Consider the following 24,492-nt stretch of genomic DNA (forward strand, 5'->3'; position numbering starts at 1 on the left):
GAGATGAGTGCAACTGTGTGGTAGTTTGAGTATTCTTTGGGATTGCCTTTCTTAGGGTTGGAATGAAAACTGACCTTTTCCAGTCCTGTGGCCACTGCTGGGTTTTCCAAATTTGCTGGCATATTGAGTGCAGCACTTTCACAGCATCATCTTTTAGGATTTGAAATAGCTCAACTGGAATTCCATCACATGAAATAGCTCAACTGGAATTCCATCACATTCACTAGCTTTATTCGTAGTGATGCTTATTAAGGGCCACTTGACTTGATAATCCAGGATGTCTGGCTCTAGGTGAGTGATCATACCATCGTGATTATCTGGGTTATGAAGATCTTTTTTTGTATAGTTCTTCTGTGTATTCTTGCCACATCTTAATATCTTCTGCTTTTGTTATGTCCCTACCATTTCTGTCCTTTATTGAGCCCATCTTTGCATGAAATGTTCCCTTGGTATCTCTAATTTTTTTGAAGAGATCTCTAGTCTTTCCCATTCTATTGTTTTCCTCTATTTATTTGCATTGATTGCTGAGGAGGGCTTTCTTATCTTCCCTTGCTATTCTTTGGAACTCTGCATTCAAATGGGTATATCTTTCCTTTTTTCCTTTGTTTTTTGCTTCCCTTTTTTCCACAGCTATTTGTAAGGCCTCTTCAGACAGCCATTTTGCTTTTTTGCATTTCTTTTTCTTGGGGATGGTCTTGATTCCTGTCTCCTGTACAATGTCACGAGCCTCCATCCATAGTTCATCAGGCACTTTGTCTATCAGATCCAGTTCGTTAAATCTATTTCTCACTTCCACTGTATAGTCATAAGGGATTTGATTTAGGTCATACCTCAATGTTCTAGTGGTTTACTCCACTTTCTTCAATTTCAGTTTGAATTTAGCAATAAGGAATTCATGATCTGAGCCACAGTCAGCTCCTGGTCTTGTTTTAGTTGACTGTATAGAGCTTCTCCATCTTTGGCTGCAAAGAATATAATCAATCTGATTTCGGTGTTGACCCTCTGGTGATGTCCGTGTGTTACCATCTTACTCACTTAAAAAAGAAAAGAAAAAACTTTATATTTTTGAGAAGTCTTATGTTCATAGCAAAATTGAGAGGATGGTACATAGATTTCCCAAATACTCTGTCCCTATTCACAAATAGTCTTCCCCATTATCAACATCCCCTACCAGAGTGGGCTATTTATAACACCCGATGAACTTACATTGACACATCATAATGACCCTAAGTTCATAGTTTGCAAGAGGGTTCATCCTCCGTGTTGTATGTTCTATGATTGGGTCAAATATTTATATCTAAATGTGGTGTTGGAGAAGACTCTTGAGAGTCCCTTGGACTGCAAGGAGATTCAACCAGTCCATCCTAAAGGAGACCAGTCCTGAGTGTTCATTGGAAGGACTGATGCTGAAGTCGAAACTCCAATACTTTGACCACCTCATGCGAAGAGTTGACTCATTGGAAAAGACCCTGATGCTGGGAGGGATTGGGGGCAGGAGGAGAAGGGGACAACGGAGGATGAGATGGCTGGATGGCATCACCGACTCTATGAACATGGGTTTGGGTGGACGCTGGGAGTTGTTGATGGACAGGGAGGCCTGGCGTGCTGCGATTCATAGGGTCGGGAAGAGTCAGACACTACTGAGTGACTGAACTGAACTGAACTGAATGGTATGTAGCCATCATTATAGTACTATTCAGAGTATTCTCATTTCCTCAAAAATCCTCTGTGCTCCACCTATTCATCCTACCCCTACCCAAGCTCAGACAACACTGATGTTTTTATTGTCTCCATAGTTTTGCCTTTTTTAGAATGTAGCATTTTCAGATTGGCTTCTTGCAGTTAGTAATGTGAATTTAAGATTCTGCTGACCTAAAACAAGTAGAGTATGAGATATCTCTCAAGCAAAAATTAGTCTATTCAATATCAGCAGAGAATTGCAATTTGGAGTCAGTAATCATGGTGAGTCATGTTGAATTCCTCCCACAGCAAGGAAAGAACACTTTTATAGAGAGGAAAAGAAAGTTGGGAGGGCTATAGTAAACAGAATTCATGACTTTTTTTTTGTCAGAGTTCTTGCCAGGAAAGAAGTCCATCTTTCTATTGGGCTCTGCTATCCTCATAGGGCATGAGAGCTCCTCCTTCTGCTCTCCCAACTCTATTTAATTGAGGGTTCTATGGTTTTGTTTTTACAGTTCCCATATGTCTTTATGTTACTTAATATCTTATTTCTTTTCAGTGCTGAAGAATTTTCCGATGTCTGGATGTTCCACAGTTTATCTGTAAGTTCATCTATTGAAGAATATTTTGGTGACTTTTAAGTTTGGGATATTACAAATAAGGCTGCTAGAAATATCTGTATGCAGGTTTTGTGCAAAAGAAAAGTATTGAAATGTGTTAGTCACTCAGTTGTGTCCGACACTTTGTGACCCCATGGACTGTAGCCCACCAGTCTCCTCTGTCCATGGAATTCTCCAGGCAAGAATACTGGAGTGGGGAGTCATTCTCTTCTCCAGGGGATCTTCCTGACCAAGGGATCAAATCCACGTCTCCTGCATTGCAGATGGATTCTTTATTGTCTGAGCAACCATGGAAGCCCATCTGAGAGAATATAAATTATCAATTCCTTTGGGTAAATTCCAGAGTTTGATTGATGGGATTGTATGGTGAAATTATATTTAGCTTTGTAGGAAACTGCCAAAGTGTCTTCCAAAGTGGCTGTACCATTTTGCATTCCTACTAGCAATGAACAAGAGTTCCTATTATTTCAGACCCTTCTCAGCATTTGGTGTTGTCAATATTCATGGTTTTGGCCATTCTAATAGGTGTGCAGTAGTATCTTATTGTTTTATTTTGCATTTCCCTGATGAATATGACATAAGCATCTTTTTATATGCATATTTGCCGTTTGTATACCTTCTTTGGCGAGGTGTCTGTTACAATGTTTGTCACATTTTTTAATTGGGTTGTTTGTTTTCTTATTGTTGACTTTTAAGAGTTCTTTTGTAATTTCTATAGCAGTCTTTTATCATAGGTATCTTTTAAATTTTTTATTGGAGTATGGTTGCTTTACAGTGTTGTATTATTTTCTGCTGTACAGATGTCTCTTTTGTAAAAATTTTCTCCAAGTCTTTGACTTCTCATTCTTTTACTAGTGTCTTTTGCCTATCAGACTTAAAAAAATTAAGTTCAGCCTTTGGTGTTGTACCTAAAAAGTCATTGCCATGCCCAAGATCATCGAGGTTTTCTTTTAGGTTATATTCCAGTAATTTTATAGTCTTCCATTTTACACATAGGTCTGTGATCCATCTTTAGTTAATTTTTGTCAAAGTGTGAGGTCTTTGTCTAGATTCATTTTTTTTTTTTACGCGTGGATATCCAGTTGTTTCAGCACCATTTGTTGAAAAGACTATCTTTGCTCCATAGTGTTGCCTTTACTACTTTGTCAAAGATCAGTTGATTATATTTACGTGGATCTACTTCTAAGCTTTCCATTGATCTATTTGTCTATTATTTGCCAATAACACACTTTCTTGGTTACTATAGCTTTATAGTAAGTCTTGAAGTTGAGTAGTGTCAGCCCTCTGTTGTTCTTCTCTTTCAATATTGTGTCAGTTATTATGGATCTTTTGCCCCTCTATATGAACTTTATAATAACTTTATAATCAGTTTGTTGATAGTCACAAAAAAACTTCCTGAGATTTTGAGATTGCATTGAATCTATAGATCAAGTTGGAGAACTGAAAATTTGACATTTTGTCTTCTATCCGTTAACAAGCACTATCTCTCCATTTATTTCCTTCTTTGATTTCATACATCAAGGTTTTGTAGTTTTGTTCAAGTAGATCTTGCATATATTTTGATAAACCTGTCCCTATGTATTTTTTGGTGCTAATGTGAATGGTATTGTGTTTTGAATTTCTAAATTCTTCTTATTCATTGCTGGTATATAGGAAAATGGTTGACTTTTATATATTAACCTTGTGTCCTGAAAGCTTGCTATAATTGCTTATTAGTTCCAGAAGTTGTTCCATCATTTTGGACTTTCTATATGCAATAATGTCATCTAGTACATAGACAGTTTTATATCTCCCTTCTGAATCTTTATACCTTTTATTTTCTTTTCTTAGCTAGGACTTCCAGTATGATGTAGAAAAGGAGTAGTAACAAAAGTTATCCTTGCATTCTTGCTAATCAATATCTATTGATATTGATTCCTTCGTAGGAATTCCTTCATAGGAATGCTTTGAGGTTCTTACCATTAGGTATGTTTGCTGCAGGCTTCTCAGATGTTGTTTATCAAATTGAGGAAGTTTCCCTGCACTCCCATTTCAACGTTTTTTTTTAATCATAAATTAGTGTTTGATATCACAAATGTTTATTTTGCATCTATTGAAATGATGATGTGATTTTTATTTATCAGTGTGTTGCTATGATGAAGTACATTAATTGATTTTCAAATGTTGAACCAAAGTTGTGGTCATTCCACTTGTTAAATGTTGCATTATTCTTTTTAAACACTGTTTGATTTGATTTGCTAATATTTTGTTGAGGGATTTTGCAGCTATGTTCATGATAAATATTGATTTGTAGTTTTCCTATGAAGTTTTTTTGTCTAGATTTGGTATTAACATAATGCTGGCCTCATCGTGTGTGTGTGTGTGTGTGTGTGTGTGTGTGTGTGCGCGCGCGTGCATGATTAGCCGTGTCCAATTCTTTGTGACCCCATGGACTATATAGCCTGCCAGGCTCCTCTGTACACAGAATTTTCTAGAAAAGTATACTGAAGTGGCTTGTCATTTCCTACTCCAGGGGATCTTCCTGACCCAGGGATCAAATCCACGTCTCCTGCATCTCCTGCATGGCAGGCAGATTTTTTACCACTGGTGCCACCTATGGTAAACCCCTCATAGAGTGAGATAAGAAGTATTCCCTCTGTTTCAATTTTTGGAAGAAACTGTAGATAATAGGTATATTTTTTTCCCCTTAATTGTCTGATAGAATCCATCAGTGAACCCATCTAAGACTAGTGATTTGCTTTGTAAGGTTATTAATTTTTTAGAAATTATAATTGACATACAATGTTACATGAGTTTCAAGTGTAGAATAGTGATTCACTATTTTTACAAATTATAAAATGATCACCATGAAAGATCTAGTTACCATCTGTCACCAGAGTTATTACAATACCATTAACTATATTCCTTATACTGTACTTTACATTCTCATGACTTTTTTTTATAGCTGAAAGTTTTTATCTTTTAATCCCCTTTATCTATTTGCCCATCCCCCAATACACCTCCCCTCTGGCAACCACCAATTTGTTCTTCATACCTATGAGTCTGTTTCTGTTTTACTTTGTTAGTTTGTTTTCTTTTATAGATTACAAAACATGTAAGTGAAATCATAATATTCATCTTTCTCTGACATTTCTCTCCATCAACATTGTTGCAAATGGCAAGATTTCATTCTTTTTATGGATGAGTAATATTCCATTTTTTAATATATACTACCTCTTTTTTATCTATTTGTCTATCAATGGACACTTGGGTGGCTTCCATATCTTGGCTATTGTAAATAGTATTGCAATGAATATAGGGGTATATATATATCTATTTGAATTAGTTTTGTTTCTTCAAATAAGTACTCAGAAGTAGAATTGTGGATTAGATAGTAGTTCTATTTTTAGTTTCTTGAGGATTATCCATACTGTTTTCCATACTTGGTGTACCAGTTTACATTCCCACCAACAGTGTATGAGTGTTCTCTTTTTTCTACATGCTCGCCAACAATTGTTTCTTGTTTTTTTGATAATAGCCATTCTGACAGGTGTGAGGTGTGGTATTTTTTGTGGTTTTGATTTGTACTCCCCTGATGATTAGTGATGTTGAGCATATTTTCATGTGCCCGTTGGCCATTTGTATGCTTTCCCTGGGGAAAAAAGTGTCTATTCATCACTACTGCAATTTTTAATACGGTTGTTGGTATTTTGATATTGAGTTGTATAAATTTTTATATATTTTTGATATCAACCCCTTATTGGTTATATTGTTTACAAGTGTCTTCTCCCATTCAGTAGGTTGCCTTTTTGTGTTGATAGTTTTTTTCACTGTAAAAGGCATTTTACCTTTCTCTCTTGGTGTGTATCTCTGCCTTGCTTCTATCTTAACTAAACAAAGCATTTCTCTATATGCCCTCCCTCTTGTTGTGCTATGTCTCTAATAATAAATTATAAAATGATTTTTGTACCTGCAAAAAAAAAAAGTAGGCATTTTAGTTTTTAGTCTCATTTACTTTTTCTTTTGTTGCACTTGCCTGAAAAGACATGTCCAAAAAATATTGCTAAAACCAATGTCAAAGCATATTGCCTGTTTTATTGTAGGAGGTTTATTTAAGTTTTTAGTTCATTTTTAGTTTAGTTCTGTATATGGTGTAATGAAGTGGTCCTGTTTCATTCTTTTGCATGTAGCAGTCTAGTTTTTTCAGTACCATTTATTGAAGAGACTCTTTTCCCCATTGTATCCTTTCTTGTAGATTAATTGAACATATAATTATGCTTTATTTAATTATGGTTTATTTCTGGGCTCTCTATTCTGTTTCATTATTTCTTTATTCAATTCATTAATAGGTATAGGCCCATTCAGACTGTCTGTTTCTTCTTGTGTGAATTTTTGTTGATTTTGTCTTTCAAGCAATTGGTCTATTTCATTTGGTTATCAAATCTGTGGACACAGAGTTGTTCATAATATTACCCTTTTATTGTCCAAATAATAATTTATATCTTCTTTCTTCTTCACATAGTTAACTTGGCTAGAGGCTTAGCAATTTTAGTAATCTTTGCAAAGAACAAGCTTTTGGTTTTGTTATTTTCTTTATGGAATTTCTGTCTTATTTGATCTTTATAATTTTCCTCAATGTCTGCTCTATTTTTTTCTCCCTCTTTGGTTTAATTTGCTCTTTTTTTTCTAGTTTCCTAAGGTGGAATTTTATATTAGTTACTTTAGCTCTTTCTTCTTTTCTAACTTAACACTATAATTTCTCTCAATGCATTACTTTCACTGCATTCCCTGGATTTTGATAACTTGTATTTTTAATTTTCACTTTCAAACATTTAAAATTTCTTTTCAGGCTTCTTCCCTGCCCCATGTGTTGTTTAGAAATGTATTGTTTAATCTCCTTATATATGAGACTTTTATGGCTACATTTTGATGATCAATTTGTGGCATAATTCTATTGTGGTCTGACAGTATACTTTTTTAACTTCTAGTTTTTAATTTATTTTTTCAGCTTTTTTGTGATATAACTGACATATAACATTATGTAAATTAAGGTATACAATGTGATGATTTGATACACATATATAATGTAGACTATCTATGAAAATAAGGTTAGTTAAAACACCTTTTAACTCCTATACTTATCATTTTGTTGCTATGGTGAGAAATATAAAACTTTATTCTCATAGAAACTTTCAAGTATAGAATATAGTATTAACTGTATTTACCATTCTGTACCTTAGATCCCCTGAACTTATTAATTTTGTCACTGAAAGCTTGTACACTTTGACCAATATCTCCCAATTTTCCTTATCCCTTAGGCAACCACCATTCTACTGCTTCTGCGAGTTTTATGTTTCTATGAGTTGAATGTTTTTAGATTCCACATGTATGTGAGATCATTCAGTATGTCTTTGTCTGACATTTCACTTAGGATAGTGCCCTCAAGGTCCATCTATGTTGTCACAATTGGCAGGCTTTCTTTCTTTTTAATGGCTGAATACTATTATGTATCTATATCTAAAATGTTTTCTTTACCTATTTGTCTGTTGGCTGAGATGGAAAAATAGTCTGCCTGAAATGTGGGAGACCTGGGTTTGATCCCTGGGTTGGGAAGATCCCCTGGAGGAGGGCATGGTAACTCACTTCAGTATTCTTGCCTGGAGAATCCCCATGGACAGAGGAGCATGGTGGGCTATAGTCCCTGGGGTCTCAAGAGTCAGACAGGACTGTTCGACTAAGCACAGCATAGAACACGTAGGTTGTCTCCTTGTCTTGGCTATTGTGAATAATGCTGCTGAACATGAGAGTACAGATGCCTCTTTGAGACAATGATTTTGTATCCTTTGGATATACACTTAGAAGTGAAATTATTGGATCATATGGTAGTTTTGCTTTTAATCTTTTGAGTAACCATACATTTTTTTAAAAAATCAAGGGCCTTTTATGGTTAGAAACCATACAGTTTTTATTAGTGACTCTACTAATTAACATTCCCCCCAGTTGTGCACCAGGGTTCCCTTTCTCCACATCCTTGCCAGCAGTTATTACCTCTGGTCTTTTTGGTAATAGCCCTTTTGACAGGTGTGAAATGGTATATCATTGTGGTTTTGATTTGCATTTCCCTGATGATTAGTGACATTGAACACCTTTCATGTATTTATTGTCATTTGTATATCTTCTTTAGAGTCATGTCTGTTTAAATACTTTGCCCATTTTTAATCAGGTACATTTTGTTGTTTTTGTGTTTAAGTACTAATCCCTTATCAGATATATGGTTCACAAATATTTTCTCTCATTTCATTTTCAGTAATAGTTTTTTATAGACAAAGTTTTTGATTTTGGTGAAATCCATTTATACATTTTTTTTCCTTTTGTTGTCTCTACTTCTAATGACATATACAAGAAATAATTGATATGTCAAATATCATGAAACTTTCCCCTATAATTCCCAATTTGATTCTTTGGTATGTGGATATAATTTTACCAACACCATTTGTTGAAAAGACATCCTTTCATCCTTTCTCTGTTGAATGATCTTAGTGCTTCTATCGAGAATCATTTGATCATACATATGAGAGTTTCTGCTTTGGTCCAGCTGAGAACCGAGAACTTCCAGATGTACAAGCTGGGTTTACGAAAGGCAGAGGAACCAGAGATCAAATTGTAAACCTCATTGGATCATAGAGTAAGCAAGGGAATGCCAGAAAAAAAAAAAAAAAAACAAAAACATCTACTTCTCCTTCATTGATCACACTGAAGCCTTTGACTGTGTGGATCACAACAAACTGTGGAAAATTCTAAAAGAGATGGGAGTATCAGACTACCTTACCTGTCTTTGAGAAATCTGCATGCAGTTCAAGAAACTGTTAGCACCAGACCTGGAACAACTGACTGGTTCAAAATTGGGAAAGGAGTACGTCAAGGCCATATATTGTCACCTAGTTTATTTAACTTATATGCAGAGTACATCATGTGAAATGCTGGGCTGGATGAAGCATGAGCTGGAATCAAGATGGCTGGGAGAAATAACAACAACCTCAGATATGCAAATGATATCATTCTAATGGCAGAAAAGTGAAGAGGAACTAAAGAGCCTCTTGATGTGGGTGAAAGAGGAGAGTGAAAAAGCTGGCTTAAAACTCGACATTAAAAAAAAAAAGAAATACATATGTATACCTGTGACTGGATCATGTTGATGTATGACAAAACCCATCACACTATTGTAAAGTAATTAACCTCCAATTAAAATAATTAATTAAAAACAAGATCATGGCATCCGGTCCCATCACTTTCTGGCAAATAGATGGGAAAAAAATAAAAAACAGTGGCAGATAGTATTTTCTTGGGATCCAAAATCACTGCAGATGGTGACTGCAGTCATGAAATTAAAAGATACTTGTTCTTTGGAAGAAAATCTATGGCAAATCTAGACAGCATATTAAAAAGCAGAGATATCACTTTGCTGACAAAGGTCCATATAGTCAAAGCTATGGTTCTTCTAGTAGTCATGTACAGATGTGTGGGCTGGATCATGAAAAAGGCTGAGCGCCAAAGAATTGATTCTTTTGAACTGTGGTGCTGGAGAAGACTCTTGAGAGTTCGTTGAACAGCAAGGAGATCAAATCAATAAATACTAAAGGAAATCAACCCTGAATATAGCTCCAATGTGTTAGCCACCTTATGTAGAGGTGACTCATTGGAAAAGACCCTGAGGCTGGGAAAGATCGAGGGCAAAAGGAGAAGAGGGTAGCAGAGGATAAGATGGTTAGATAGCATCACCAACTGAATGGACATGAATCTGAGCAAACTACAGGAGATAGTGAAGGACAGGGAAACCTGGCATGCTGCAGTCCATGGGGTCACAGAGTCAGACATGACTCAGCGACTGAACAACATGAGAGTTTATTTCTTGACATTTTATTCCATTAGTGTACTTCCCTATACAAGTCCCACATTGTTTTGATTACTGCAGCTTTCTATATGCAATGAAATCAGGAAGTGTGAGGTTTTGAGCTTTGTTTTTCAAGGTATTTTTGTCTCTCTGGGAATACTCAAAATTCCATATGAATTTTTGGATGGAATTTTCTCTTTCTGCCAAAAAAATGCCTCTACAATTTTGATAGGGGTTGCATTGAACTTGTGGATTACTTTGGGTAGTATTGACACTTAACAAAATTAGTTCTTACAGCCCATGAATATGAATGTCTTTCCATTTGTGTCTTATTTCTTTCAGCATCCTTTTGTGGTTCAGTGTGCAATTCTTTGACCTCCTTCATTAAATTTACTCCCAGGTATTTTATTATTATACATGGCTTTGTAAATGGAATTGATTTCTTAATTTCCTTTTCAAATTGTTCATTATTAGCACATAGAAGTGCAAATAATTTTTTGCATGCTGATTTTGTATCCTGCAATCTTGTTAGACTCACTTATCAGTCCTAACACTATATTATATATTTTATTTATTTTAAATATTTACATCTTCAAACATATTTTGCCTCTTCTTTCCAATTTGTATCCCTTATATATATATTTTTTTTTCTTGCCAATTGCTCTGGTTAAAACTTTCAGTACAATGCTGAGTAGGAAATGGTGTAAGCAGTCACTACTCTCTTGTTGCTCACTTTAGAGAAAAATATTTCACCATTGAGTATGGTGTTAGTGCTGGATTTTCCATATATGGCCTTTATTGTGTTGAGATAATTTCCTTCTATTCCCAGTTTAGTGAGATGTTTTTGGGCTTTTTAAAATCATAGAATAGTGTTAATTAAAAAAATCTTTTTTTCTTCATGAATTGAAAAGATCATATGATTTTCTCCTTCATTCTATTGATGTAACAGGGAAGAGCAAATCTGACTACTTATTAGACCTGTTCCTTTTACTTTGTGTGAGAGTTGCTCAGCCGTGTCTTCCTCTTTGCAACCCCATGGACTATACAGTCCATGTAATTCTCCACTCCAGAATCCTGGAGTGGGTAGCTTTTCCTTTCTCCAGGGGATCTTCCCAACCCAGGATTGAACCCAGGTCTACCCTCATTGCAGGTGGATTCTTTTACCAGCTTAGCCACAGGGAAGGCCTAGAATTCTGGAGTGGGTAGCTTATTCCTTCTCCAGCGGATCTTCCTGACTAAGGAATCAAACTGGGGTCTCCTGCGTTTTCTTTACCAACTGAGACATCAGGGAAGCCCTGATACTTTATTTACTTTACTTTTACCCCTGATACTTTCCTTTTACTTTAACCTTAATCTTTTTTTTAAAAAAATTATTTATTTTAATTGGAGGCTAATTACAATATTGTAGTGGTTTTTGCCATACATTTACTTTAATCTTTATACTCTGTTGCCTGTGCTAAGTTATGCTGACTCTGCACCTTTTCTAAAAGAATGTTGCCTATAGCTTGAAAATAGTTTTTCTTGTTGGAGGTTTACAGGAATATTGTGACCTAACCGTGGGCTGACCTACCTGGACAGCTGCAAGAACAAAGAAGCCTACACCAAGGAGTCTGCAACAACTAACTACATTGTTCCCTCACCTTGCCTCTAAAAGTGCTTTTCTGAAAGCCTTAGAGAGTTCAGGCTTTTTAAGGCATGAGTTACCAGTTTCCTTGCACGGCCCTTCATTAAAACTTTCTCTGCTCTAAACTCTGACATTTTGGTATTGTTTGGCCTCACTCAACATTGGGAACACAGACTTGTATTCTGTAACATAAATGTGGTATATTACCTTGATTGACTTTAGTATGATCTTTCTAATGAATTGACCTGTTTAGTATTATATACTGTCCTTCTTTGCCTTTCATAACAGTTTTTATGTTAAAGTCTATTTTGTCTGACGTTAGTATAGCCACCCCTCCTCTCTTGGTTACTATTTGCATGGAACACCTTTTCCAACATTTTTCAATCTATGCATGCCCTTGGATCTAAGTTGGGTCCCTTGCTGATAGCATACAATTAGATTCTGGTTTTTTTTTTTTTTTTTTTAAATCCATTTTGTCAATATATATCTTTCTATTGGGGAGTTTAATTCATTTACATGTAAAGTAATTGCTATTGGTGAAAAGCTTGCTATTTCAATTTTATTGTTTTCCACGTCTTATGCCCTTAGTGAACCTCACTTTCTCCATTACTGCCTTCCTTTGTGTTCAGTTGCGTTTTTTTGTAGTGACACATTTTGATTCATTTCTCATTGCCTCCTGTATACCGTCTATATTTTCTTTGTGGTTACCATGGTGATAACAAAAACATCTTAAAGTTATAACAATCAATTTTAAATTGTTACCACCTTAACTTCAACTGCCTATGGAAACTACCCTTTACATCTCTGCCTCCCTTACTTTATGTTAGTGTTGTCACAAGCTACATCTTTATACAATGTAACAAACTGACATAGATTTCCAATTATTCTTTAGGCATTTCTCTTTTAAATAGTGTAGAAAATGAAAAGCTGAGTTTTAAATCTAATCACAGTAATACTGCTTTTTACATTTATCTACATATTTACCTTCAATGGAGAACTTAATTTTTTTGTATGACTTTGAACTCCTTTCAAGAATTCTTTCACTTCAACTTGAAGGACCTCTATCTAGTATTTCTTGTAGGTTAGGTGTTATGCTAACAAATAGTTGCTTATAAATATAATAACTTCCCTAAGAATTAACATCCCAGCTTTTCAAGGTCTTTGCTTTTATATTGTATTCCTCTACCAGTATTTTCTTGCCTCCATTATCTGTGGCTCTGTAGTCTTTCTGTGGCTTTCATGAACTGTGCTCACTGTTTCACATGGTTTTTCCTAGCCTGGTATCTGAGATCCATTTTCAACAATACAGAGACCAATCCTTCCTGCAGCCCCCAGGAAGGTCACAACATTGCAAATTAACTCCACTTTGCTTTCTCTGGTTTGAAGAAGTAACTGGGGACTGGGCCACCGCTTCCCTCCATCCACACCATGCTAGGGAGGGAGTAGGTCAAGGATGAGTAAAAACATCACAAATTTTTCTAGTTTTTTGAATGGGGCTTTTTCTTGGTTGGGCATTTGCTTGGATGTTACAGTTATCTGATTTCCAGAAACCTTATAAAGTCATTTTATTTACTCTCTAGTTGTTTTAAAAAATGCTCCTATGGGGGAATGAGGATTTGGATCTTCCTAGTCTATCATCTTACTTTAAGCTTTTATCTTCTTCACATTGGAAGAATAATTTCACTGGTACAAAATTTTAGATTGGTTATTTTCTCCTTTTAATGCTTTAACTATTTTATTCTAGTCTGTCTGTGCTTGCAAGATTTTGAAGAGAAGTTTGATATAACTCTTACCCTTGCTTGGTTATAGGTATTGCAATTCTCCCTCTCTGGTTCCATTCAAGAATTTGTCTTTGATCTTCTGCATTTTAAATATGATTTACATATGTATAGACTTTCCTGGTATTTATTCTTTTTGGTATTCTATGAGCTTCCTGGGTCTGTGGGTTGGTGTCTATCATTAATTTTCAGAAATTCTTAGTCATTATTGCTTCAAATATTGCTTGTCTTCCTCCTTCCCTCCCTCCTTTTCTTTCTTCCTCCCTTCTTTTTCTTTCTTGTCTTTCTTCTTCTTCTATATTCCCCTTACACCCATGTTATACCTTATGTAACTATTTCACAATTCTTGGTTATTCTGTTTTGTAATTTCCATTTTAAAAATCTCTTGGGATTTCAGTTTTGGAGGATTCTATTGATGTTTTTTCAAGTCACTGATTCTTTCCTTGGTTGTGTCCAATCTGTTGATGAGCCAATCAAAGGCATTCTTCGTTTCTATTACATTATGCTTCATTTCCAACACTTATTTTTCATTCTTCCTCAGAGTTCCCATCTATCAACTTAAATTACCCATCTGTTCTTGCATGTTGTTCATTTCTTCTTTCTGTTGAAGAGCTTCATTTAAGAGTAGGTCCAACAAATTCTTTTAGTTTGCCTTCATCTGAGGATGTCTTTTTCCTATGCATTCCTGAAGGATAGTTTCAATGAGTACAGCATTTCCAGTTGGCAATTTTTTTTCCCTTTCAGCAGTTGAAAAAATATCAACTCTTTTCCGGCTTCCACAGCTTCATATAAAAAATTTACTTTCACTTGAATTGGTAGCTCCTACAGATAATGTATCATTTTGCTCTGGCTGTTCTCAATATTTTTTGTCTTTAGTTTTTAGAAGTTTAATTATTATGTGTCCTGGTATGGATTTCTTTGGGTTTATTCTATTTGGGGTTTGCTCAGTTGAAATCCTTAGGTTTGCACTTTTCACCAAATTTGGGAAGTTATCAGCCATTATTGCTTCATGTACTCTTTCAGTCCAATTCTCTTTCTACTTCCTTTCTCTGATTCCAAAGATATGAATGCTGGCTTAAAAAATGTTACACAGGCCCCTGAGGCTCTGCTTATTTATTTTTAAAGCCATTTTTAAATGTTTTTCAGAATGGGTAAATTATATTAGCTTGTCCTTAAGTTCACTAATTTTATCCTCTGTTATATTATTTTTTTTTATATATTCATGTTTCCTTTTGCTTCAAAATAATTTCTTTGCCTTTTTAATAGTACCTATGATGACAGTTTTAAAATCCTTTCCAGATAATCTGATTCATATCAGTGTTCATGTCAGCTGTTTATCTTTTCTTATTCAAATTGTGATTTTCCTGGCTTGGTATTATGAGTGACTTTCTGTTGTATCCTGAACATTTCAGTTTAGTATGTTAGGAGACTCTGGGTCCTATTTAAATCTTTTTTAGAAGGCAGTCACCTTAATTTTAGCATGCTGATTCTGGCCCACTTTTGTCAGCTGTGGTTACAATGGAAGTTTAGGCTTCAGAGCCTTTGTTGTGCTTTTTTCTTCCTGACTTATCTGGTATAATGAGTGCTACCACTGCTTTCTGCTTGTGTTAGCTCAGAGGGTGGAAGGGCTTTCCCCAGGCCTGTTGCCCTGTGTCTCTCAGTAGGGAATGGAAATTTCAGGTCTTCAAGGACAAAGAGGCTTCCCTGGCTGGTCCTTTATTTTTACAGTGTTCTCCCTGCCTGTGGAAATGGAGGGAGCTTCCTGGGATGAGCACTTGTTGTGGCAAGGCATCTCTTGTTGATACCTCCTGGCTACTACAGTGTCTCTCAGTGGGAAAGGCAGGGATGGAATGCCCTTCACCTAGCTTATTATTATTAGTGGGGGATAGGGTCTTAATCAATCCCTCTTGCTGATGCTGCCATGCTCACCTGTCAGAGGGACTCTTTTTCAATCTGGGGGAGAAATGAGCCTCCCTGGGCTGCCCTTCTATTCTTAAGTTAGAGGTCAGGAAATAGCTAAGTCGGATTGCCTTCTTCTTTTGGGTTGTTGCTCCAGTCCTGGAGTCCCAAACAAGTTCTCTTACCATCTCTCAGAGTCTTCCTTTGGTTGGCTCTTGTGTTATTCACAGGGTTTAAAAGTTGTACTTAATTGGCAGGAGCAGTGATAAATGAGTCTACAACATCTTGTCTGTACCAGAAGTCCAATAAACAGGACTTTAGAGTACCAAATTCTGAAGAGAGACAAAATTTTAAGGCAGCCTTGGGTTCCAAATAGCCTACATACTCGCTTGGTGTCTTACACAGGATTTCAGTTATTTAAGCCACATGAAATACATTTAAAGCTCCTACCTCAAGGCCTGACACAATGAGTCATTCAATAGGTATTTAATATCTTTCCCTAGAAATCATCTAGTTCAAATCATTTGTTTTAAACACAAGGCAACAGAGGCCTAGAGAAATGAAGAAGCCTTTCAAATGTGCTGTGACTCACATATACCCAAGTGACATTTTCCCCTTAAAGAATTGACATTGCCAATTCTTGATTATTTGGTTCCTTGCTTCTATGCAATAGCTTCTATGTGGTTCAGTTTGACAGGATTTGCCAATTTATATATGAAAAACAACTCCAAATTTACAAAATGCTTTTGCAGTTACAACTTCCCTTGCTTTCCAGAATCATAGTGTGAGACTCACAGAAAAGAGATTATTAGTATTTTGCAAATAAGAAAACATAGTAAGTTGAGGGGCTGAGACTTATCCAGAAGTGGTTTCCCAACCAGGGCCTTCCATTGATACATTTTCCCCTGTGAAACCAGATTTCTATGGGTGACAGGAGGCTGTGGAAATAGCTGATTTAAGGGGACTTGGCTTGCCATGTCCTCAGCTGCAACTAATGCAATAAGTTATCATGGGACTATACAATGGATAAATTCCAAGTACAAAGTTATATTTCATGTCATACCCTGATTGAGAGATCAAATTATGCTTAGAGAATCTGTTGGTAAAAAATCCTGCCAGATAGATGAAATTATCCATTTGAACAGGTCACCTCAGGGAAGAGGGTATGTTATATCAGAAAAGAGGTTGAGGATTCCAATAGAGGGAAATAGGGTATATGTGAATGAACAAAATGTGTTGTCAGACAGTATGGTTTGTGAGTTAAGTGGGTGTCAGTCTTGCTCTCCCAGCTCATTAAAGCTAGCTAGACTCTGTACTCCATAGTGCTGTCCAGAGCCAGGCATCCTCTCTGATACTTGTTTTATTTTAACATCAACATTTAACCTACCTGCAGATTTTGTCTTTATAATGAGGTTCATCAATTAAGGTTGGTCAGTGTACGTTTCTTTTTTGAAGGTATGCCACTTTTCCTCTAATTTGTAACTATTACATGGTAACCTCACACACATAAAAAACTGAAGCTTTTAAATTCTAGGTCAAAAAACTGTTATCAATAAAATACCTTCAAATTGGACACAAGTGCAAAATGGGGCCAGTGAACAATTTGACACTGGACTAAACAAATAACAGTGAATATTTTTACAGCATCACACATCCATACCCCACTGGTATGACAGGTTCAAGATAACACACAATAGGAAGTTTAAAATCAATCATATACACTGTTGTACCTTATAAAGTTCAGACTTGAGCTGCTGTGATAGTCATTCTGTAAACCTGGGGCTAATGAAAAGTCAGGTTTTCAAAGAACCTACACAGCCTGGGTTCTGATTTATATATCAGTTGCATGACATTCATGCAGGTATATGGCTAATATTATCACACTACAGGTAACAGTGATCATATATTTGAATAGTACTTCTAAAGATGCCTGATTGATACAGGGAAAAGGACAGTTGCTTCACCATCTCTTTGGTTTGTATGTCTGGCTTAACATGTCCTAAAGTCCTATGGCACTCAGCTGGACAATATCAAAGTTAGAGTACATGCATGCAGGCTTCAGTCAAGTCCAACTCTTTGCAACCCTATGAACTGTATCCCGCCAGGCTCATCTGTCCACGGGATTCTCCAGGAAAGAATACTGGAGTGGGTTGCTGTGCCCTCCTCCAGGGGATCTTCCTGACCCAAGGACTGAACCTGCATTTCCTGTGGCTCCTGCATTGCAGGAGGTTTCTTTACCTTTGAGCCACCAGGGAAGCCCCATAGTTAGAGGTCTAACATTAAAGCAGATTTTTATTCTTGGATAAATTCTCTTCATTGAAAAAAAAAAAATTCTCTTCATTGAATGAATGCCCAAATAACCTGTTCAACCAGATGCTACTAAAGTTACAGTAAACATATACACATATACAAACTCTGAGTTACATTCTAAAAAGACTGAATTTGTTACCTGTTCCTAAGCCTGAAACACTGTTAACTAGAATATAGGACATGCTCTATTTCAAAACTAGGGGGAAGAAATTAGGATACATGCTCTGCATTCTTATTGACATTTGCAAAATACAGAAACAACCCTGTCAGCAAATGTGATGTAGAGACATAGAAAGACTTTATGTGAACTGGTATGGCCAACTGCATGTGAGGTGGGATCAGAGACGTGAGTCTTTGAACAGTGATCACCTAGTGACTTTGGTGTATACAGTCTCATGTGACTCAGGGAGAGGGGTGTCAAAAGGTGGTTTATCTACAAAGAGGCAAAGAAGGAACTCAGGACACATAAGCCTTGGAGACATATTGATGGGAGAGGATACCACCTACCACCCTTTACCCTTTAAAAGAAAAGAAAACCCAGGACCACATAACCTAGGAGTGAAAATTGTCGACACAGAAAACACACAGAGCATTCTAAAGGAAAAAAAAATTCTACCAGTGTAAAATATAACCTTAAAAGAAAATATGTTAGCCATAATACTAACTGGAAAATAGGATCTAATTTGGACCTTATTGGAGCATATTCAATCTTAATTAATTGGCATTCTGGTCATCCTGGACTGCCATATGCTCCTTTTGATTAACTGGCCAGATGTATTTCTGTACCTTCTCTTTCCTCCTTCTTTTCTCTTACCTTCTCCACAACTGGTATTCTATAAGGGCTAGTGTACAGCTCTCTAAAGAGTCAGAGTACAAAGTCATGAAAATGGTTGAAAGGCAACAAAGCTTTGGAAGAGAAAGAGGCTTTTAGGTAACCCCCAAAGCTTTAGAAAATGCCAAGGACCAGGGCACCAGATTTAACATAGAAGCTGTTGGTTTCATGCAGGCCAACTTCTGAAATTTTCTTTTTTTAGCCCCAGCAAGGCACATGGGCCTAAATTAGATAGCTTTCAAAGAGTACTTGCCTTTTGTGAAGACAAGTTACAATCACAGAGCATGTAATACACGTCTACTTGCACTGACATCAAAAGGAGACATGGGCTGCTGTGATTGGTGATGAAATTAATACTTCCCATTTAAGGGGAAGGTGAAGACTGTCAAGTCTCATAGCCAGGGAATCAGAAGACATGTTCCATATGGCTTGAAAATCCTTTTTTTTTTTTTTTTTTTTTTTTTTTTGCCTTGAAAAAGCTTTTACTGCTGCCATCAAATGCTGTGAAAACAGAACTTCCTCCAAAAGGGCAACAAACTAAGAGTCCTTTACGACCCCAAATCTTTTCCTTTATCCCTTTCCTGTGTGGTTTCATCTAATAATCGTCATCTTTTTACATTATATTAAAAAAAGTAACCTCATAGGAAAAAAATTAAGGCTTAATTCATTTCTAATTTTTGTTTTGAAATGTCTATATAAAATGTCAGGTCTAGATTTGGCACTTAGAAGAAAGTAACCAGATTTGGTTATAATCATATCTGCCTGTATCATACATGGAATTCTGGGAAGGAGAGGCCTGAGGGTGGGGGAACGATTTGGTACAACAGACATCATTAAATCATTTACTTTGGAGACTGAGAGAGAAAATGAGAACAATCGTCCTAGGAAGAAACCAATCTCAAAATATAATATTCCCCTTTTGAGACAACTTTACCTTTTCCCACACACCTGTTTTTTTAAAAAGCCACTTTATAAAATGTTCTCATAGAAAGATTTCCCAGTGGTACATCAACGCTTAATAGCATCAAGAAAAGGTGTTATGTGTTAATAAAAATCACTATGTAACAAAAATCTGATATAGTTATTAAACTTCTCTTTCTGCTAAATTCAGGCCAAGCTTAAATATTTACAATTTTTATTTGAAAACATCTCTTAAAAAGACTCTGATTCCTTCTTGTTGGAAGTGTTCAAGGAAAGATTTTACTTTCAGTGAAGTTTGAGGTGTGTCTCAGAAAAAATATGTTGATGCATGTTGACAGGCATGACAACTATCTTGGTAGTAATTGAACACAGTTTCTACGGTGACTTTCCAAAAGATACCTGTGCCTAATACATGTACCATAAGCTTTCTAGTCTTGCCAAATTAGTGCTAAATAAATCTTCATGCTTTCTGTCATACAGCAAACCTCAGCCTTAAATTTTTTCTTTAAAAACTTGGACTATTAACTGTTACTTAGGTTTGTTATTTAGGATTGTTTTACTTATTACCATGAAGGATCTGTTATTCTATAAACGAATAATTAATGAACTTTTTTTTTTGGGTTTTGTTCTTTATTGAATGGAATCAAAAGTTTTGACATATCTTTGAAGCTTGGAACTACTCAATTTCATCTCTCCGAATGCTTCTACATATCCTTAATGAACTTTTAAAAAAGGTGTTCGTGTAAAATCTGAGAATGGCCACACTCCCAGGCACAAAAACTGCCTCAGGCTTGGAAAAGATAGGCAGTGACCCCAGACCTGTGAAAACTGTATAGGAAACAGGCAGATGTCAGGTTCATGCATAAGACAGTGGCAGGTGGTTAAATGCCTTCCTATTTAAATGGGGCAGTCACACTAGAATGGAATTTTCTGCTCAGGGAATTGGAAGGGTAGGGCAGTAGCAGAGGGAGTCACATTTCTTTAACAGCATAGATACTATATGAGGATATGAAATGAAAGCCATTAATAGATGATCTTTTCTAGTACACTCAGTAACTTTCCTTCAGGACTCTCCCCTCTATTGCTAGGTTCTTGACTACAGATAGCTACTGGGTTTTTACCAGTGCATAAATATTTGGATTCTACTGAACATTTTTCCTTCCTCAGATTTTCAAATTCCATGTATGTTATATACAAGTAATATAGGACATGTTAGGGAATAAACATAATAAACAACAAACAAGTTGACTGGAAACACTGTGTTTTTCTTTACCACTTCTCAGTTTAGAATTGCATTGAAAAGAACTTGTCACTAATGATTAATTTTGTTTTGGATCTAAGAAATAAAGTTTGGTACTATGTACACTCTTGTACAGGTCTGTGGAAATAAATATGAGACTTTAACTTTTATAGGATTTGCAAAAGTCATTTGCCTTTTTCTTTTCTCTAGAAAACTCGTAACACACTATTGGAAATATCATGCTAGTTAATGGACTATAAAATTCAGATTGAGATGTGGGAGAAAGTCTTTGTTACAAAGCAAAATCCAGAATAAACTCACTTGTGGCAGATGATTGGTATTGTCATTGTCTTTGACATCTTCCTTATTGTCATTGTCTTTGACATCCTCCTTCACAGAGCCAGAGTTAAATGGGGCTTCCAGATCAAAATGACTTGCACAAATCCCATTTTTTTCAAGAAGTAACAAGTCAAATGACAACTGGCAACATCTGATGGTTTATGTTATATAAACCAAAGATCCCTGGGCTTCCCTGGTAGCTCAATCGGTAAAGAATTTGCCTGCAATGCAGGAGACCTAGGTTCAATCCCTGAGTTGGGAAGGTCCCCTGGAGGAGGGCATGGCAACCCACTCTAGTATTCTTGCCTGGAAAATCCCCATGGACAGAGGAGCCTGGCAGGCAGCAGTCCATGGAGTCGCAAACAGTCAAATATGACTGAGCAACTATGCATATAAGTCAAAGATCAAATAGTGGAAAGAGGGGCATCAGAGAAGATACAATAGGAAATCACATTGATGTTTTAACATTATAGGAAGAAGCCAGCTATCAAGAAGAGGTAAGTAGAAAAGCAGTTCCTATTTATAAGTGGAAAAGACACATATGAACTAGTTCTTTAAAAACACAGAATTAAAACAGCTACCAAGAAGAGGTATGTAGAAAAGTGGCTCCTATTTACATATAAAAAAGACAACCAAAATGACTTAGAGTTCTTCTTCTAAATAGGACTCTTTTTTGGTCCAAATTTTAGCTAGGGGTAAGAAATCAAGGAACTATGCTGCCTCTTCTCTGCTACTTCTAACACTTCGATTAAAAGGCCTACCTTTCTTATAGAGTAACTAATGAGATGATCCTTTAGAGATGTCTGTATTTACAAATGGATGTGATAGTAACAGAGATGGCTCTTTCACTAAGAATCTAAGGTGTTTTTTGTTTTTTGTTTTTTTAGCTTAAACCAGATACATGGTATACAAAATAGACATCCTGGGTGAAGATATGGATTCTACTGCCAAAGGAAATTCTGAAAATGCTGACAATATATTGCATGACCCAAACTATGGAAGGCTTATCCTACCCCAACATGTGGAAATGGGTAAACTATGACTGTATATCCAATAGGAAAGTGTACAGCAAGTGTATCAACCCCAAATCGGGGAAAGTTTAGTTTCCCCTTCCCCTGGAGTAGCTGGACATGCCTTAAGAACAGACTTTTTTCAAAAGTCTATATTAGTAAAAGGTGTTAAGCCTACCAGATTTTAAAAGTAGTGCCAATTGTCTAAAAATCCACAAACTGATGTGATGTCTAGGGAAGTAAAACCACTGATCTTCATAAAAATGCCTAAGAAGAGGGACTTCCCTGGCAGTCCAGTGATTAAGATTCCATGATTCCACTGCAGAGGGAATGGGTTTGATCCATGCACAGAGAACTAAGATCCCACAGGCCATGTGGTATGGCCAAAAAAAAAAAAAAGAAAAAAAAGACCTAAGAAGAGTCCTGTTTTAGGAAAACTTAGGTGGGCACATGTGCCATGTATAAGCCAGGGTCTAAAGCACTAAGATTTTCAGTTGTCTCCTGAACTGATGTTGAAAATGCTATTGATCAACATTATTAATTCAGACCCCACTGTTTTGGAATAGATCATTTTAGAATGTAGTGGATTCAAGTTTATTGATGGGCCATCTATAAAAAAGGGAGTTGGCTAAGTGACTATTATAAGACCTAGCTAGGGAGCGAATTGGGAAAATTTTCCTTGTATGTTCTAAACCACCAATGTACCATTTTGATTTATTTCTCAGGCAAATGTTGGGGGTCTCTACTGGCAATAATGTGAGCTTACATTGTGTGACTATATATATCTTTAAGTAAAATTTTGCACAAGTCATTCTGCAATTCAGTTACCTTTGCACACCATCCCTTCAACAGGATCTTAATTCTTCACTGTGACAGTATTTCTACTTGTTCTCCTGCTAGAATAGTAAGGGTGGAAAAGTAAGGGAGACTGACCTTTAAGGGAAATGGAATAATGGAACCAATCTAATATCTCAGCTGAAAAGCAAGATATTATATTTTTAAAGCTAAATCCCATTCTAGAACTATAACGTATTCTTTCTCTTGCCTATATTCTAGGCTGCTTGACATGCATATGTTGTTTGTTCTTGTTGTTTAGTTGCTAAGTCATGTCTGACTCTTGTGACCCTATGCCCTGGAGCCCATCAGGTTCCTTTGTCCATGGGATTTCTCAGGCAAGAATACTGGAGTGGGTTGCCATTTCCTTCTCCAGAGGATCTTCCCAATCCAGGGATCGAACCCACATCTCCTGCATTGGCAGGTGGGTTCATTACCACTGAGCCATCAGGGAATTCCTGATGTGCATATACTGATTGCTTAACTAGTTAAGGCCCTAAATCCCTTTGTAGAATCTTAAGCCTCAGCCATTTAATCCAGTTAGAAAAGCAGCACAGCCTTTTTTGAGACAAGCATCATTGTGGGTGTTGTAGGTATAACTAACATGGAAACAGATGAATAGCTCACTGTTGCTTAGAGAAACCTGTCTTGTTGCTGGCCTTAGATAGCCCTATGTCTTCAGAGATGCCCATGCTCCCAGAGAAGCTCATGGTCTCAGAGATGCTGATGTCTTCATAGAAGCCCATAGCCTCAGTGGTGCCCATGTTGTTAGAGATGCCCAAGACCCCAGAGATGCCTTTGTCTCCAGAGAAGCCCACATCCCTAGAAATGTTTATGACCCTAAGGTTGCCCATGATCCCATAATAGTCATGGTGGAGGTCTGCGCACTGACTTTTTACTTGACCCATCTGAACTAGAGGGCCTCCTTCTCTAGAAAGAGTGCCATTCTCCATCAAGGTATTCAGGTCTCCATCGATACCCATAAAGCAGACAGAATTTGTCAAAGGAGTTCCCAGGTGCTGAGATAATAAATGCCCTAATTGAGAACATGTACAGACTTCTTCTGATGGCTCATCATGGGCTTTCAGTTTCTGTCATGGGGGCAAGGAATGGTTGAAAAGAATTAGAAACTGGAGTAAAACTAGGCAAATATCACACTGACGAATAGGGATCCTGTCAGCTGTCACTTATATGGTAGCCAATGACTTTTTGCCCCCTCCTTATCTTCAAACATCTTTTATTCATCACTTAACACAGTGCTTTAAAAGCCCTACCACTAAATATCCTCAAAGGTCTTGTATCTATAAAAGTTCCCTTTTCTATAAATGCAATTTTATTACTGAGAACAGGGAGGGCAAGGGAAAGGATCACTAACATTCATTGATTACTTCCATGTGCCAACCACTACAGTATTTCATTTTATGCTAAAGTCCTATTAGTTAAGTATTAGCTATATTTTACAGATGAGGAAACTGAGGTTCAGAGAATTTAAGTAAGTTCACCCAAATTCACACATTTATGAAGTGGCAGAGCTG

The 24,492-nt window shown here is 36.6% G+C and overlaps 1 protein-coding gene and 1 long non-coding RNA gene across 4 annotated transcripts in view; one reads left to right on the forward strand and one right to left on the reverse strand.

Annotated features, from left to right (window-relative positions):
• LOC136153984 (uncharacterized) overlaps positions 1-23,743 on the forward strand; it is a 57,611-nt gene extending 33,868 nt beyond the window's left edge. Inside the window, exons 3-4 of the long non-coding RNA XR_010660466.1 lie at positions 2,240-2,282; positions 22,001-23,743. This is a non-coding gene — a long non-coding RNA (uncharacterized lncRNA). The remainder of the gene's footprint in view (positions 1-2,239; positions 2,283-22,000) is intronic.
• The window catches only part of MTMR8 (myotubularin related protein 8), a 227,697-nt gene that overhangs the window by 11,705 nt on the left and 191,500 nt on the right, over positions 1-24,492 (reverse strand). The window lies entirely within an intron of this gene.

This window comes from Muntiacus reevesi, chromosome X (genome assembly GCF_963930625.1).
Source record: "Muntiacus reevesi chromosome X, mMunRee1.1, whole genome shotgun sequence".
NCBI classification, from domain to species: Eukaryota; Metazoa; Chordata; class Mammalia; order Artiodactyla; family Cervidae; genus Muntiacus; species Muntiacus reevesi.